Raw genomic sequence first — 13,227 nt, forward strand, 5'->3', positions numbered from 1 at the left:
TATAACCTTGATATGTATCCCTTGGGGTTTCAAGGTTTTTCGCACCAGGCCTTGAAACCTCAATTTTTTCTCAAAAAGCGTGGATTATATTATAGCCTTCAATTTTGTAATTTTTTGACCTTTATTTGACCGGAAATAAAAATTGCCGAGATTTTTACCTTGGAACCCTACTATCCTCCGGGAGTCAAATTGGGTTGGTGGAACTGTCCAATATGCCCTAAAACGGTCATTTCACATGTTCACAACTTGAAGTTAATTCGTAAACTCAAGCCTACCACGGACGTTTATGACAACATATAATGATCATATATGGTTTCCAACGGCATTATATGACCCCGAGAGGTATCCCTTAGGGTTTCAAGGCTTTTCACCATCAGGCCCCGAAACCTCAAATTTCCTCAAAAAGCGTGGATTATAGCCTTCAACTTTGTAATTTTTTTTTATCTTTTTTCGTCTGGAAATAAAAATTACCGAGATGTTTACCATTGTCCCTTATATCCTCCGGTAGTCAAATTGGGTCGGTGGAACCGTCCAATATGCCATTAAACGGTCATTTTACTCGTTCACAACTTGCAGAGATTTCGTAAACTCAAGCCTATCAAGTACGTTTATGACAAAATATAAAGATCATATATGGTTTCAAACAGCATTATATGACACCGAGATATATTCCCTAGGGTCTTAACACTTTACGCCACCGGATCCCAAAACCTCAAAATTTCCTAAAAAAACGTGGATTATAGCCTTCAATATTGTAATTTTTTGACCTTTTTTCGTCCGGAAATAAAAATTGTTGCAAAGATTACCACGGTCCCTAATACCCCCCAAGAGTCCAATTGGGTCGGTGGAACCATCCAATATGCCCTTAAACGGGTGATTTTACCTGTTCGCAACTTGCTCCGATTTTGTAAACTCAAGCCTACCACGAACATTTATGACAACATATAATGATCATATGTGGTTTCAAACGGCATTATATATATGACCCCGAGATGTATCCCTTAGGGTCTCAATGATTTTCGCCACGTACAGGCCCCTAAACCTCAAAATTTCCTTAAAAACGTGGATTGCCTTCGATTTTGTAATTTTTTGACCTTTTTTAGCCCGGAAATAAAATTGTTGAGTTGTTTACCATGGTCCATTATATTTTCCGGGAGTCAAATTGGGTTGGTGGAACCATCCAATATGGCCTTAAAAGATCATTTTACCCGTTCACAACTTGTAGTGATTTCGTAAACTCAAGCCTACCACGTATGTTTATGACAACATATAATGATCATATATGGTTTCAAACGACATTATTTGACCCCGAGATATATACGCTAGGGTCTCGACACTTTTCAACACTGGGCCTTGAAACCTCAAAAATTCCTCAAAAAACGTGGATTATTATAGCCTTCAATTTTGTAATTTTTAACCATTTTTCGTCCGGAAATAAAAATTGTCGAGACGTTTATTATGGTTTTTAATACCCTCTAGGAGTCCAATTGAGTCGGTGGAATTGTCCAATATGCCCTTAAACGGTCATTTTACCTGTTCACAACTTGCAGTGATTTTGTAAACTTAAGCCTACCAAGGACGTTTATGACAACATATGATGATCATATATGGTTTCAAACGACATTATATGACCCCGAGATGTACCCTTAGGGTCTCAAGACTTTTCGCCACCGGACTCCGAAACCTCAAAATTTCTTTCAAAAGCATGGATTATAGCCTTCAATTTTGTAATTTTTTTAACCTATTTTCGCTCGGAAATAAAAATTGTCTAGATGTTTACCATGGTCCCTAATATCTTTCGGGAGTCCAATTGGGTCGGTGGAACCATCCAATATGCCCTTAAACGGTCATTTTACCCGTTTCACAACTTGTAGTGATTTCGTAAACTCAACCGTACCACGGACGTTTATGACAACATATAATGATCATATATGGTTTCAAACGACATTAAATAACATCCAGATATATCCCTTAGGGCCTCAACACTTTTCGCCATCGGGTCTTGAAACCTCAAAAAGCGTTGATTATAGCTTTCGATTTTGTAATTTTTTTACTTTTTTTCGCCCGAAAATAAAAATTGCCGAGATGTTTACCATGGTCCCTAATACCCTCCGGGAGTCCAAATTGGGTTAGTGGAACCATCCAATATGTCCTGAAACGGTCATTTTACCTGTTCGCAACTTGCACCGATTTCGTAAACTCAATCCTTCCACGGACGTTTATGACAACATATAATGATCATATATGGTTTTAAACGGCATCATACAACCCTGAGATGTATCCCTTAGGGTCTCAAGGCTTTTCGCTACCGGGCCCCTAAACCTCAAAATTTCTCAAAAAGCTTGGATTGTAGCCTTCAATTTTGTAATTTTTTTGACCTTTTTTCGCTCAGAAATAAAAATTGTCGAGAGGTTTACCAAGGTCCCTAATATCCTCCGGGTGTTCTGATCTGAAATTATTTTTTATGATCTGATTTGAACTTATCTATACTTTATTAGTATTTAAAAACACAAACCACATATTACTCATATGCCACATGTCACCACAAATCACTCATATGCCACATGCCACCTTCTTTATCAAAACAAAAAAAAAAATAAAAAATAAAAAAATAAATTCATGTCTTTATGCGTTCCGTAACTTGCAAATATAAGTAAGAAAATTAAATGTTTCAACTACACCAAAATAAAGTCGTAGTCTTTTCATATCCCAAACTTAAAATAAAGTAATAGTAAAAATAAATAAATAAAAAATAAAAAATTTGAGTTAATTAGTCCACATTGTATAAACATAGAAAGTACAATAAAACAATGCTGACTCATACAACACAAATAAGCAACACATTACAAGAAAAATATTCTAAGTAATAACCCGTGCATGAAACGGATCAGAAGGCTAGTATTTTTTAAAATAAGTTAAAATAAGGTGAACTAAACAAGAGCTTAAAATTTGTTCAATTTTTTTTTTTAAGGTCACACCAAAAAAAGTAGCCGACTTGATTAAGAATTAACTTGGAATTTTGTTATAATTTCCGGTATTAACCTCTCTTAATTTTGAATAAATATTACACTACTAATAAAGTGGCCCTCGATTCCTGGACCGACCTCGTAGACTGGTAGTGTGTTGCCCCAAAACGCCCATTTCCTTCCCGCGTTTGGTAATGTTACTAATGTACAATTACGTAAAAAGTCCGTGTGAAAAGAAGAAGAAACCCAGAACCTGAAGAACCCAAGCTACCATAACAGAGTTTATGTAGACCAGTTCCAGTATTACTTCCTCTCTTTCAATTTTCAGTTTCATTTAACAAATTTATTGTATGATTTTCCTTTATTCTATGGTTAAAATTAATTTTAGTTCTATGGTTGAATTGGGTTGTTTTTGTTTATGATTTTGATTTTGTTTTAAGGCATTTATTAGGGTTTTACTTCAAGTTTGGATTTTATTAGGGCCTATTATTGTGTATAGTGTATAGTTATCGGGCCTATCTCATAAGCCCTATTCTATTTGCTAGGTTGTATATATACGCTTGCTATACTCTAATGAAAACTACGGAAATTATTTCGTGACATGGTATCGGAGCCAATCAAACTCTAAATCCCTAAATTTCTAAATTCTATATTCTAAATCTCTACACTGCATTCCTGAATTTTTTTTACAATCTGAATCGAATTTCAACCTCGATTATTTTGCTTCGAAATTCTGGAAACTAATTTCTGGTTCGATTTATATTTTCTGGTATTGGAAACTAATTTCTTTGGACCCTAATTTCTATTCTACTATTTCGGATTGTTGGTTCGAATTTCTCAGACATTCATTGATCGATAATGGTGTATGACACTCATCCTATGTCTTCTTCTATTACTCCCAAACTCAAGTCGAATCTCTATTGTACACATTGTAATCGTACGGGTCACGATTACAATGGTTGTTTTCTAGTTCATGGCTTACCCGAATGGTGGCTGACCAAATATGGTCATCAACGTCGCTCGGTTGCCGATTCTATTGCTCTATTTGGTGCTTCCTCTTTGCCTGTTGTTTCTATGCCGCAAGGTCTGCCTTGTGGAGCTGCTACTGCCCTGCCTCCTGCCGCTACTCTGCCTGCTTCTACAGCTCTACCTGCTGCTGGTTTGTATGCCACGGCTGCTGCCCCTGTAATCAACCCTGCTGTCACGGCCAGCCACGGGCAGTCCGTGGCAACTTCTGCCAGCCACAGGCAGCCCGTGGCCCCTACTGCCACAACTACTTGGGCCAGCCACGGGCAGTCCGTGGCAACTTCTGCCAGCCACAGGCAGGCCGTGGCCCCTGCTGCCTCCTCTACATTACCACTACACTCTATTAACGCCACTACTCCCCTCTTGGGTGGTGTATTCGATCCTCCTACTAATTATGCTGATGATGGTTATTTGTTGTCTTCGTGGATAATTGACACCGGTGCATCCCATCATGTTACCGGCAATGAGAGATTTCTACAAGATGCTCACTTCATCACTTCTTGTCTTGTTGGTCTTCCCGATGGTGCTAAGGCCATGGCTACTAAGGAGGGTCGTGTTGTCTTGGCGGATGGCATTTCTCTTGAAAATGTTCTATTTGTTCCGCAATTAAATTGCAATTTGATTTCGGTGTCTAAGTTGATTGATGACTCTAATTGCTTTGTCCGATTCACTAATTCTCTTTGTGCTATACAGGATCAATCCTCGGGGAGCTTAATTGGAGGTGGTGAACGAATAGATGGACTATATTATTTCCGGCGTCTCCCGAAAGTGTGTGCAATCACGGGTCCAGCGATTTCTACATTTGAGTTGTGGCATCGTCGTTTGGGGCATCCGTCGGAGAAAATTGTCAAATTGCTTCCTGCTATTCGAGGTAGTATTGGTACTAAGTGTTTACATAAAGCATGTGAAATTTGTCCTCTAGCTAAACAAACTCGTGACAGTTTTCCTGATAGTGATAGTCGTGCTAGTCGTATTCTTGAAATGATACATTGTGATTTGTGGGGACCGTATAAGACGGCTTCTACTTGTGGTGCTCATTATTTTTTGACTATTGTTGATGATTTCTCGAGAGGTGTTTGGGTTTATTTGTTGAATGATAAAACTGAAGTTTATTCTTCTTTTCTCTCATTTTTTGCTATGGTTAAAACTCAGTTTGATGTTACTGTTAAGTGTGTAAGGAGTGATAATGGAACCGAATTCAAACACATGCTTCCCTATTTTGATGAACATGGAATTCTATTTCAAACCTCTTGTGTTGGTACCCCTCAACAAAATGGTCGGGTAGAGCGTAAACACCAACATATATTAAATGTAGGAAGAGCGTTGATGTTTCAAGGCAATTTGCCGATTGATTTGTGGGGAGAGTGTATTCTTGGGGCCGTTTATGTTATTAATCGCACTCCTTCTATCTTACTTGATAAGAAAACTCCATATGAAATGCTTTTTGGCAAACAACCTGATTTTGATACATTGCGTGTTTTTGGGTGTCTTTGCTTTGCTCATAACCAAAGGGCTAAGGGTGACAAATTTGCTCCTAGGAGTAGGAAATGTGTGTTTGTGGGTTACCCTCATGGCAAAAAGGGTTGGAAGGTGTATGATTTAGAAACCGGTGTTATTTTTGTTTCCCGTGATGTTAAATTTCATGAGAATGAATTTCCGTTTGTGGAAGATGGTGATTCGGTTCTTTCTACTGTGGGTGCCGAGAGTGGGACTAATGACTATGTTGGTGTTGATCACGATTTTCTTGATGATTTGGAATATGTATTAGAGGTTAGTGAGGGTTCTCTTGTGCCCGAAAACTCATCACAACCCTGTGCTACTGCTTCTACCCCCCACGGGTCACCTGAGGCTGTTGTTCATGACCACGGCAGTCCCGAGGTGTCCCCTGTCCCCACTGCTGCTTCCTCGGTCACTGGTACGGGCAGCCTTGATGTGGTTGTTCCGGAGCCCTCTTCTACTTCTCCTATTGCGTTGGACCGTGATCAACGTCCAAGGCAACCCCCGGGGTGGCACCGGGATTATGTCGCACACACTATATCTCTACCTAGTCCATCTATCTCGCAATGTTCATCGCCTACTCCATGCTCCTCAGGTACTCCTTACCCCTTAGCGCATTTTGTGAATTGTGATAAATTTTCTGTGCCACACCGTGTTTTTATTGCAGCTGTTGATACGGTAGTTGAGCCTCGTAATTTCAAGGAGGCAATGCAAAATGAGGGGTGGAAGGCGGCTATGCAAACAGAAATTGATGCATTAGAAAAAAATGGCACATGGGTAATGGAAAAATTGCCTCCGGGTAAGAAAGCTCTTGGGTGTCGCTGGGTTTACAAGGTCAAACTTAATTCTGATGGCACACTCGAGAGATTGAAGGCTCGTCTTGTTATCTTTGGTAATCATCAGGTTGAGGGTATTGATTACAGTGAGACTTTTGCTCCTGTGGCTAAAATGGTCACTGTTCGGGCTTTTCTTGCTGTTGCTGCTGCAAAGAATTGGGAATTGCATCAGATGGATGTCCACAATGCATTTCTTCATGGTGATCTTGATGAGGAAGTTTATATGAAGCTTCCCCCTGGGTTTTATGGTTCTCAATCTGGTTTGGTGTGTCGTCTTCTGAAGTCATTATATGGTCTTCGACAAGCACCTCGTTGTTGGTATTCTAAATTGGCCGCCTCTCTGAAAAGGTACGGATTTGTGCAATCGTACTCTGACTATTCTCTTTTCACTCTGCAATCTGGTTCTATTCAACTTAGTGTTCTTGTCTATGTTGATGATTTGATAATTTCTGGTAATGATTCTTCTGCGATTTCAACATTCAAGTCATACTTGAGTGACTGTTTTCATATGAAAGATTTGGGTGTTTTGAAGTATTTTCTTGGTGTTGAGGTAGCTCGTAGTCCGGAAGGCATATTTTTATGCCAACGGAAATATACACTTGACATTATTGCAGAGTCTGGTTTGCTAGGTGCTCGTCCGGCAGTTACTCCTATTGAGCAGAATCATACTCTGGCGAAATCAGAGTCCTCTTTCTTTTCTGATCCAGAGCAGTATCGACGGCTTGTGGGTCGTCTGATTTATTTGTCTTTTACTAGACCGGATTTGGCATATGCGGTGCATATTTTATCTCAATTTATGCAACACCCGCGGCAGGACCATTGGGAAGCGGCTCTTCGTACAGTGCGATACTTGAAGGGATGTCCGGGTCAGGGTATTCTTTTGAGTTCAGATTGTGATTTACATATTACAGGTTGGTGTGATTCAGATTGGGCAGGTTGTCCCTTGTCGCGCCGTTCTATCTCTGGCTGGTTGGTGTTTCTTGGTGCTTCTCCTATATCTTGGAAGACTAAGAAACAGGACACTGTGGCCAAGTCTTCTTCAGAGGCCGAATTCCGCTCAATGTCTAAAACTACTGATGAGTTGAAATGGTTGAAGGCCCTTCTTCTGAGTTTGGGTGTCTCGCATCCCCGTGCTATGAGTTTGTTTTGTGATAATCAATCTGCGTTGTATATTGCGAAGAATCCGGTTTTCCATGAGCGTACCAAGCACATTGAGGTGGATTGTTATTATCTTCGTGATGCGATTCAGGATGGTATCATTAGTCCGTCGTATGTGAAGACAACGGATCAATTAGCGGATATATTCACCAAGGCTTTGAGTAAAAGTCAATTCATGTATTTACTTGGCAAGTTGGGCATTTGTGATTTGCATGCTCCAACTTGAGGGGGGGTATTAGGGCCTATTATTGTGTATAGTGTATAGTTATCGGGCCTATCTCATAAGCCCTATTCTATTTGCTAGGTTGTATATATACGCTTGCTATACTCTAATGAAAACTACGGAAATTATTTCGTGACAGATTTTTATAACCAATGTAAACTTTACTAGTTACCCTGATGAATTGGTTGTTCTGAAATGTTTATTTAGGTTTACTAATTTTTACAAATTCCAGACATATTAGTTTGAATAAATTAAGATAAGTTCATACAAAATGATTTCAAACAAAATAAGTTAAGTTCAGGCAATATAAGTTAAATTAGACAAACCCCAATTCAATAGAATATATTCCTAAGCCTACAATTGATAAAAATAATAGCTTTGAGTGTTTAATTTTCTTTTTAGATGGATACTATGAGAAGGAGGATTGTATGTATATGCAAAGGTTTTATAATCTATTTGGTTTAGGTACTGACCTGCATATAATGTCACACCGGGATCTTACCTGCCGGCACTTCGTCGTGAAAGTGGTGGAGATGAGGGTTACACTGCTGCTGTACATTGTATGAAGTGGGGGCTAATTCCTAGCTTCACCAAGAAGTATTAGAAACCTGATCACTACAAGATGGTAGTCATGGTACTATTAATTCCCTTTCAGTCTCCTTTTTCTTTGTATACATTATATATAGTTTGTGGTAGAAGATTGATTTGTGTGCTGTAAATATTTCCAGTTTAATGTTAGATCTTAATCTATTGGGGAAAAGGCATCATTTTGTCGACTTATTCCTAAAAACGGGTGCCTTGTTGCTGTGAAAGGGTATGAGAGTAATTTCTGGATCAAATTTTGAATTTTTTTTCCGGTTTCATGATTTCTTTTCGTGTTTGTTGCAATATTGTTAATATAGTTGTTCAATTAATTTTCCATTTGGATGCTCCTGCATCTTGAATGTGGAACATATCTGATAATGGACTTTAGCATTATCTTTTATAGATCAACAGTAAGAACTACAAAGCTCTGATCACAACTCCTGACTTTTCTGTTTGTTCCTTGGTGTTGTATATTTTGCTTTCTTCTATCTCATATTTTTTTTAGATAAATAGATGCAATTGTTTGACTTTAGCATGGTCACCATTATTGATAATGGGTTTCAGGTATCAGCATTTTTTTGCATTTAGATGTTTCTTGTATTAGGATATTGATTACTTCCTCAGTTCCTCTTGAATGTTCTATATGGAGTACAATCAATAATCAAATGCATTAAAAAGCATTTGAAGATGCAGCTTTGAGTAAAAAAGTGAAGGCCTTACCGACATTTCTGCCTTATGTTTCTCTTCACATATTTTGCTGTTTTCATTATTTGATAAATTACTTATAAATTATGCAACTTGTTCCAGAGTCTAGCATTGCATGTTGCATTGGAGACCACCATTGTTGGTCTAAGAATTTTGATTTTAGAGTCCTTTTCATGACATTGCAAGACAGAACATGTGGTTAAGTGTTCTGTATTGTTTTTTGTACAGTTGTATAAGCATCTTAAAACCTTTCCACATAACTTATTAGTGTTGATCTCGAATAGGAGCACAACATGTAGAAATGGAATCTCTAACTGCATTTTTGGCAACTTTGCCTATATTGTGTAGATCTCAATTATGTCATGGGTTATGTCACTCTCTCTTCAGTCCCATCATTTGAGTAAAGAAAGGGCATAGATAATTAGTTTCCTGCATATTGTTTTACTGCATCTGTTACCAGCCTTTTGCTTTAAAATCAAGGGTAGTTGATTTCCACTTCCACCTAAGCACTAGTAAACAACAACATCAGATATGGACGGATGGGAGAAAGAAGGGGCAGTGGAGATGGTAATGAGGATTGAGGAGGAGTCTCTGGGTGTTGGTAAGCTGGAAGGTATGTTTGAGATGGTGGCAGTGGCAATATAGTTAGATGTATGTAAAAATAGGTGATGGGTGCTGAACAATTTTTTTTTTTTTTTTGGGGGGGTGGGGGGTTGATTTTCTTAGAAAAGAATTTGATCTCTCTTTTTCTTTGGGTTGGAGTTGGGGTATCTTCCAAACTGCTACTTGCCTGCTCTTTTTGTATCTAATATTATCCCTCAACTGCTACTTGCCTGCTCTTTTTGTGCATTTGTTTGACTTGTGTGTCTTACTATTTGGTTAGGTTTTATGAATGGGAGAAAGGTCCTAAGAAGCAGCCATATTACATTCATTTTAAGGAAGGTTGCCCTCTAGTGTTTGCTGCCCTCTATGACTCCTGAAAAAAAAAAAAAAAAAAAAAAAAAAAAAAAAAAATCTGAAGGTCAGTTTCTATTCTACTTTCTTCACAAATCTTGGAGATATGTTTGATGGATGGTTTACTTTATCCAGAGTTCTATTGGACACTTTGGAGTTTAGATAGTCTTTGTCATACCATGATTCAAATATGTGGATTGTGCATTTGATTTATGGTCACCACTTACCATGGTGGTCTATATCTGTGAGTTATTACCCCTTACCCTGGTCAAAGAGGGAAGTTTATAGGCAAATGTTATTCTTGAGCTATTTTACGTGTTCATCTGCTTAATAATTGCAATATGTATTGAACAGATATGTCCTTGTCCTCTTTAATCTCTTGCATCTTTTTAATGTTTCTTGCAGGAGAAATTCTCTATACATTTACCATTGTAGGCTTGTAGCTACTAATTTATCATCAGATCTGAAGTGGCTGCTTGTTAATCAATTTCCCCGTATTGCTTACTTGTGATAATTTTCTTTTTGTTTGATTCAAGAATTTCTGGAGGGGTTGTGGTGGTATTGGGGGGGGGGGGGGGGGGGAAGAAGTGAAGAGGAGAATGTCAAGAAAGTGGATTATATATTGGTATTTAGTGACTCTGAACTTACTATTACCTCTTTTTTTTTTTTCTTTTTCTTTTTTTTTTTATATAATTTTTTTAGTATCTGATACCTTAAAAGGCTGAATGTCATGTACTGGTGGCGATATGTTGAATATTGTACAAAGTAGCAGGACTCGAATACTCGATTATCTGATTATTTAGCTGTGTTCTTTATATCATTCTTTTATTTCCCAATGATGCAGTGTGAACTTTAGAGGCAACAACTGCCTATTTTATTATGCATGACAACGAGAAATCTTATGGTTGCAAAATAGATTCTATTTTCTAATTATTACTCCTACTTGTACAGTTGGAGAAACACCCTACAATTTGTTGTTATTTTACATTATCAATTTGACATGTTGGAAGATACACTATCATTTTATCTCCAATTGTAAAACATGGAGATCATATCATTTTGATTTCTATACTACCCTGTTATTGCAAATTTATTGCCTACTTGATATAAATGGTTATGAAAGCTATGGATTTGCTGCTTGATGTACAGATAGGATGCCTGTTATTCTGGGAGACGAAGCCTGGCCTCAAAAGATTTCTGGCTGAATGGTTCGTCAGATACCAAGTTCAATTCAATGCTTAAACCATATGATAAAGCAGATTTGGTTAGAATACTTAAAGGTTTTGTATGCAGCAAAGTTTGCATTGTAGGAGGTTGGCATGTTTACAAAATAGTGTGAAACCTTGATGATTATTTTTCCAGTCAGACTTGGTATCCGGTGACCATGGCAATGAACAAGGCATCATTTGATGGTCCTGAATGCATCAAAGAAGTATGGCTATTTTTCGTTACTTGCATGTCATTTATAATGTCTATAGTGGGCTAAAAGCCTAGCATCTATGAGTATGGTGTTTTCTTTCAATGATTTCTATTGGAGGGCAGAAAAAAAAAAACGTGCGCAGAAGAAAATTTGCTGATGATATTATGCTGTGCAGATACCACTGAAATCAAAGGAGCAGTCCATTGAAATCTAAGGAGCAGTGTCCAACCCTATCACGAAATTTTTCTCCAAGAAAGGAGCATATGATAATAAGGAATCATATAAGATAATTAAGGAGTCTACAGAGAATGATGTGCAGGGTGATGTTAAAGAGAAAGCTGAGGCACAAGCAAGTTTGCAACCGACATGCTGTGGAAGGACAGTTGCTGAGATAATGTATGATGTTACCACTCTACTCTATCTCCTACATCTGAAAAGTTCCTGGCTGATTCCAAGCCGAGCACCGATGAACTTGGTAAGCTATCCCAGACTCCCCTGAAGAAGAGTAAAGTTAAGAGTGGAGCTGAAAAACAGGCCACACTGTGCTCATACTTCACTAAAAGCTAGTAGTTTTCTTCTGTAGGTTTTCTTGTTTGTTTTAACTTGTGGCATATGTACATACTGAACTGGTTGCTTTACCAGGGTCTGTTTTTCTCCTCGACCATCTCGTAATCCGAAGGCCTCACCTTGGTTAACCACTGTTGAGGATTAAACCCAGTTAACTTCTACCTTGGGAAACCTCTTTCTCAAAGAAACATTGAAGATTTGCCTCCAAAGGTTCTGCAAGTACTACTATATTCTGAGATGTTCTGACCAGCCCCAGCTGGACACTAGGTAAGATGTGCTTCTAACTTTAATTTCAGTGTATTATGATTCTTATCTACAAGTTAAAATAATACTCCGTGTATTAATATGGCAATTGTTAGGAGACTCTCATTGATAAAAACATTGTTGCTTCACATCTTAAACTAACAAGGAAATGTTGTCCTTTTTCGGTGTTCTTTTTTTTTTTTTGTTTTTTTGAAAACCAGGATTGATAGTATTCTACCCTCAAAATAAAATAAAGCCTAAATATTCTACGAGTAGTACTTTGATTGTCATATTAATTAATCTGATATGTTAAAAGGTTCAAGCCTTTCTAACCTAAAAATTGTATCTTGTATGTTGTTTATTGGAAAGCTCTTCCGAAGAGGAAGTGGAAGAGAGTTAGAGAGAGAGAGAGAGGAAGAGGGGCAAGCAAGCCTCTTCCAAAGCGGAAGAGAAAGAGGGAGGCAGCTCATCTGAAGTGGAAGAGCAAGAGGAAGAAGAGGAAAGTTCTTCTAAAGAGTAAGAGGAAGAAAATTGGTTTTTACTTTTTTGACTGTTAATTAATGCATCTTCAATTTTATACTAGTGCTTTTGCAGATTGTTCAAAATGGTGTTTCACAGGAGAAATTTCAAGGAATTGATGTGAGCTCTCATTTGGTCCCGATTTTGAAGAAAATATGGGATAAACACGGGAATATATATAATGCAAGGACATGTAGTGCAAATTGATGAGCAGCTAACACAGGCCTTCGCAAGCTTGGAGTCACTAGCCAATATGATCATTCTTCTTCAAGGCGATTCAGGAAGACAAATTTCCAATTTTACTTACAACCATGTTTGGTAATAACCTCGTGACCTTTAATTCACAATTCTCACTTTGTGTTTCTTGATTACATTTTTTTTTTTTCATACAAATTTTGTATAATAAAGATTGTAGTATAGCTGTATAGGTAATACGAAATTACAAAGTACTTGTATAAGGTTTTATCAAGTTACCTAAACCAACTTGTATTTACTTATGTGGTCCGTCACATGGTGTAGATTTATGAT

General features: G+C 37.9%; 1 long non-coding RNA gene across 1 annotated transcript; it reads left to right on the forward strand.

Annotated features, from left to right (window-relative positions):
- The first annotated feature begins 3,133 nt into the window (after positions 1-3,133).
- LOC145590191 (uncharacterized) lies at positions 3,134-13,227 on the forward strand. The gene is made up of 6 exons (XR_014101869.1): positions 3,134-3,266; positions 8,172-8,340; positions 9,880-10,017; positions 11,100-11,845; positions 12,013-12,204; positions 12,550-13,227. It is a non-coding gene; the product is annotated as an uncharacterized LOC145590191 (long non-coding RNA).

This window comes from Chenopodium album, chromosome 2, assembly GCF_948465745.1.
Source record: "Chenopodium album chromosome 2, dcCheAlbu1.1, whole genome shotgun sequence".
NCBI classification, from domain to species: domain Eukaryota; kingdom Viridiplantae; phylum Streptophyta; class Magnoliopsida; order Caryophyllales; family Amaranthaceae; genus Chenopodium; species Chenopodium album.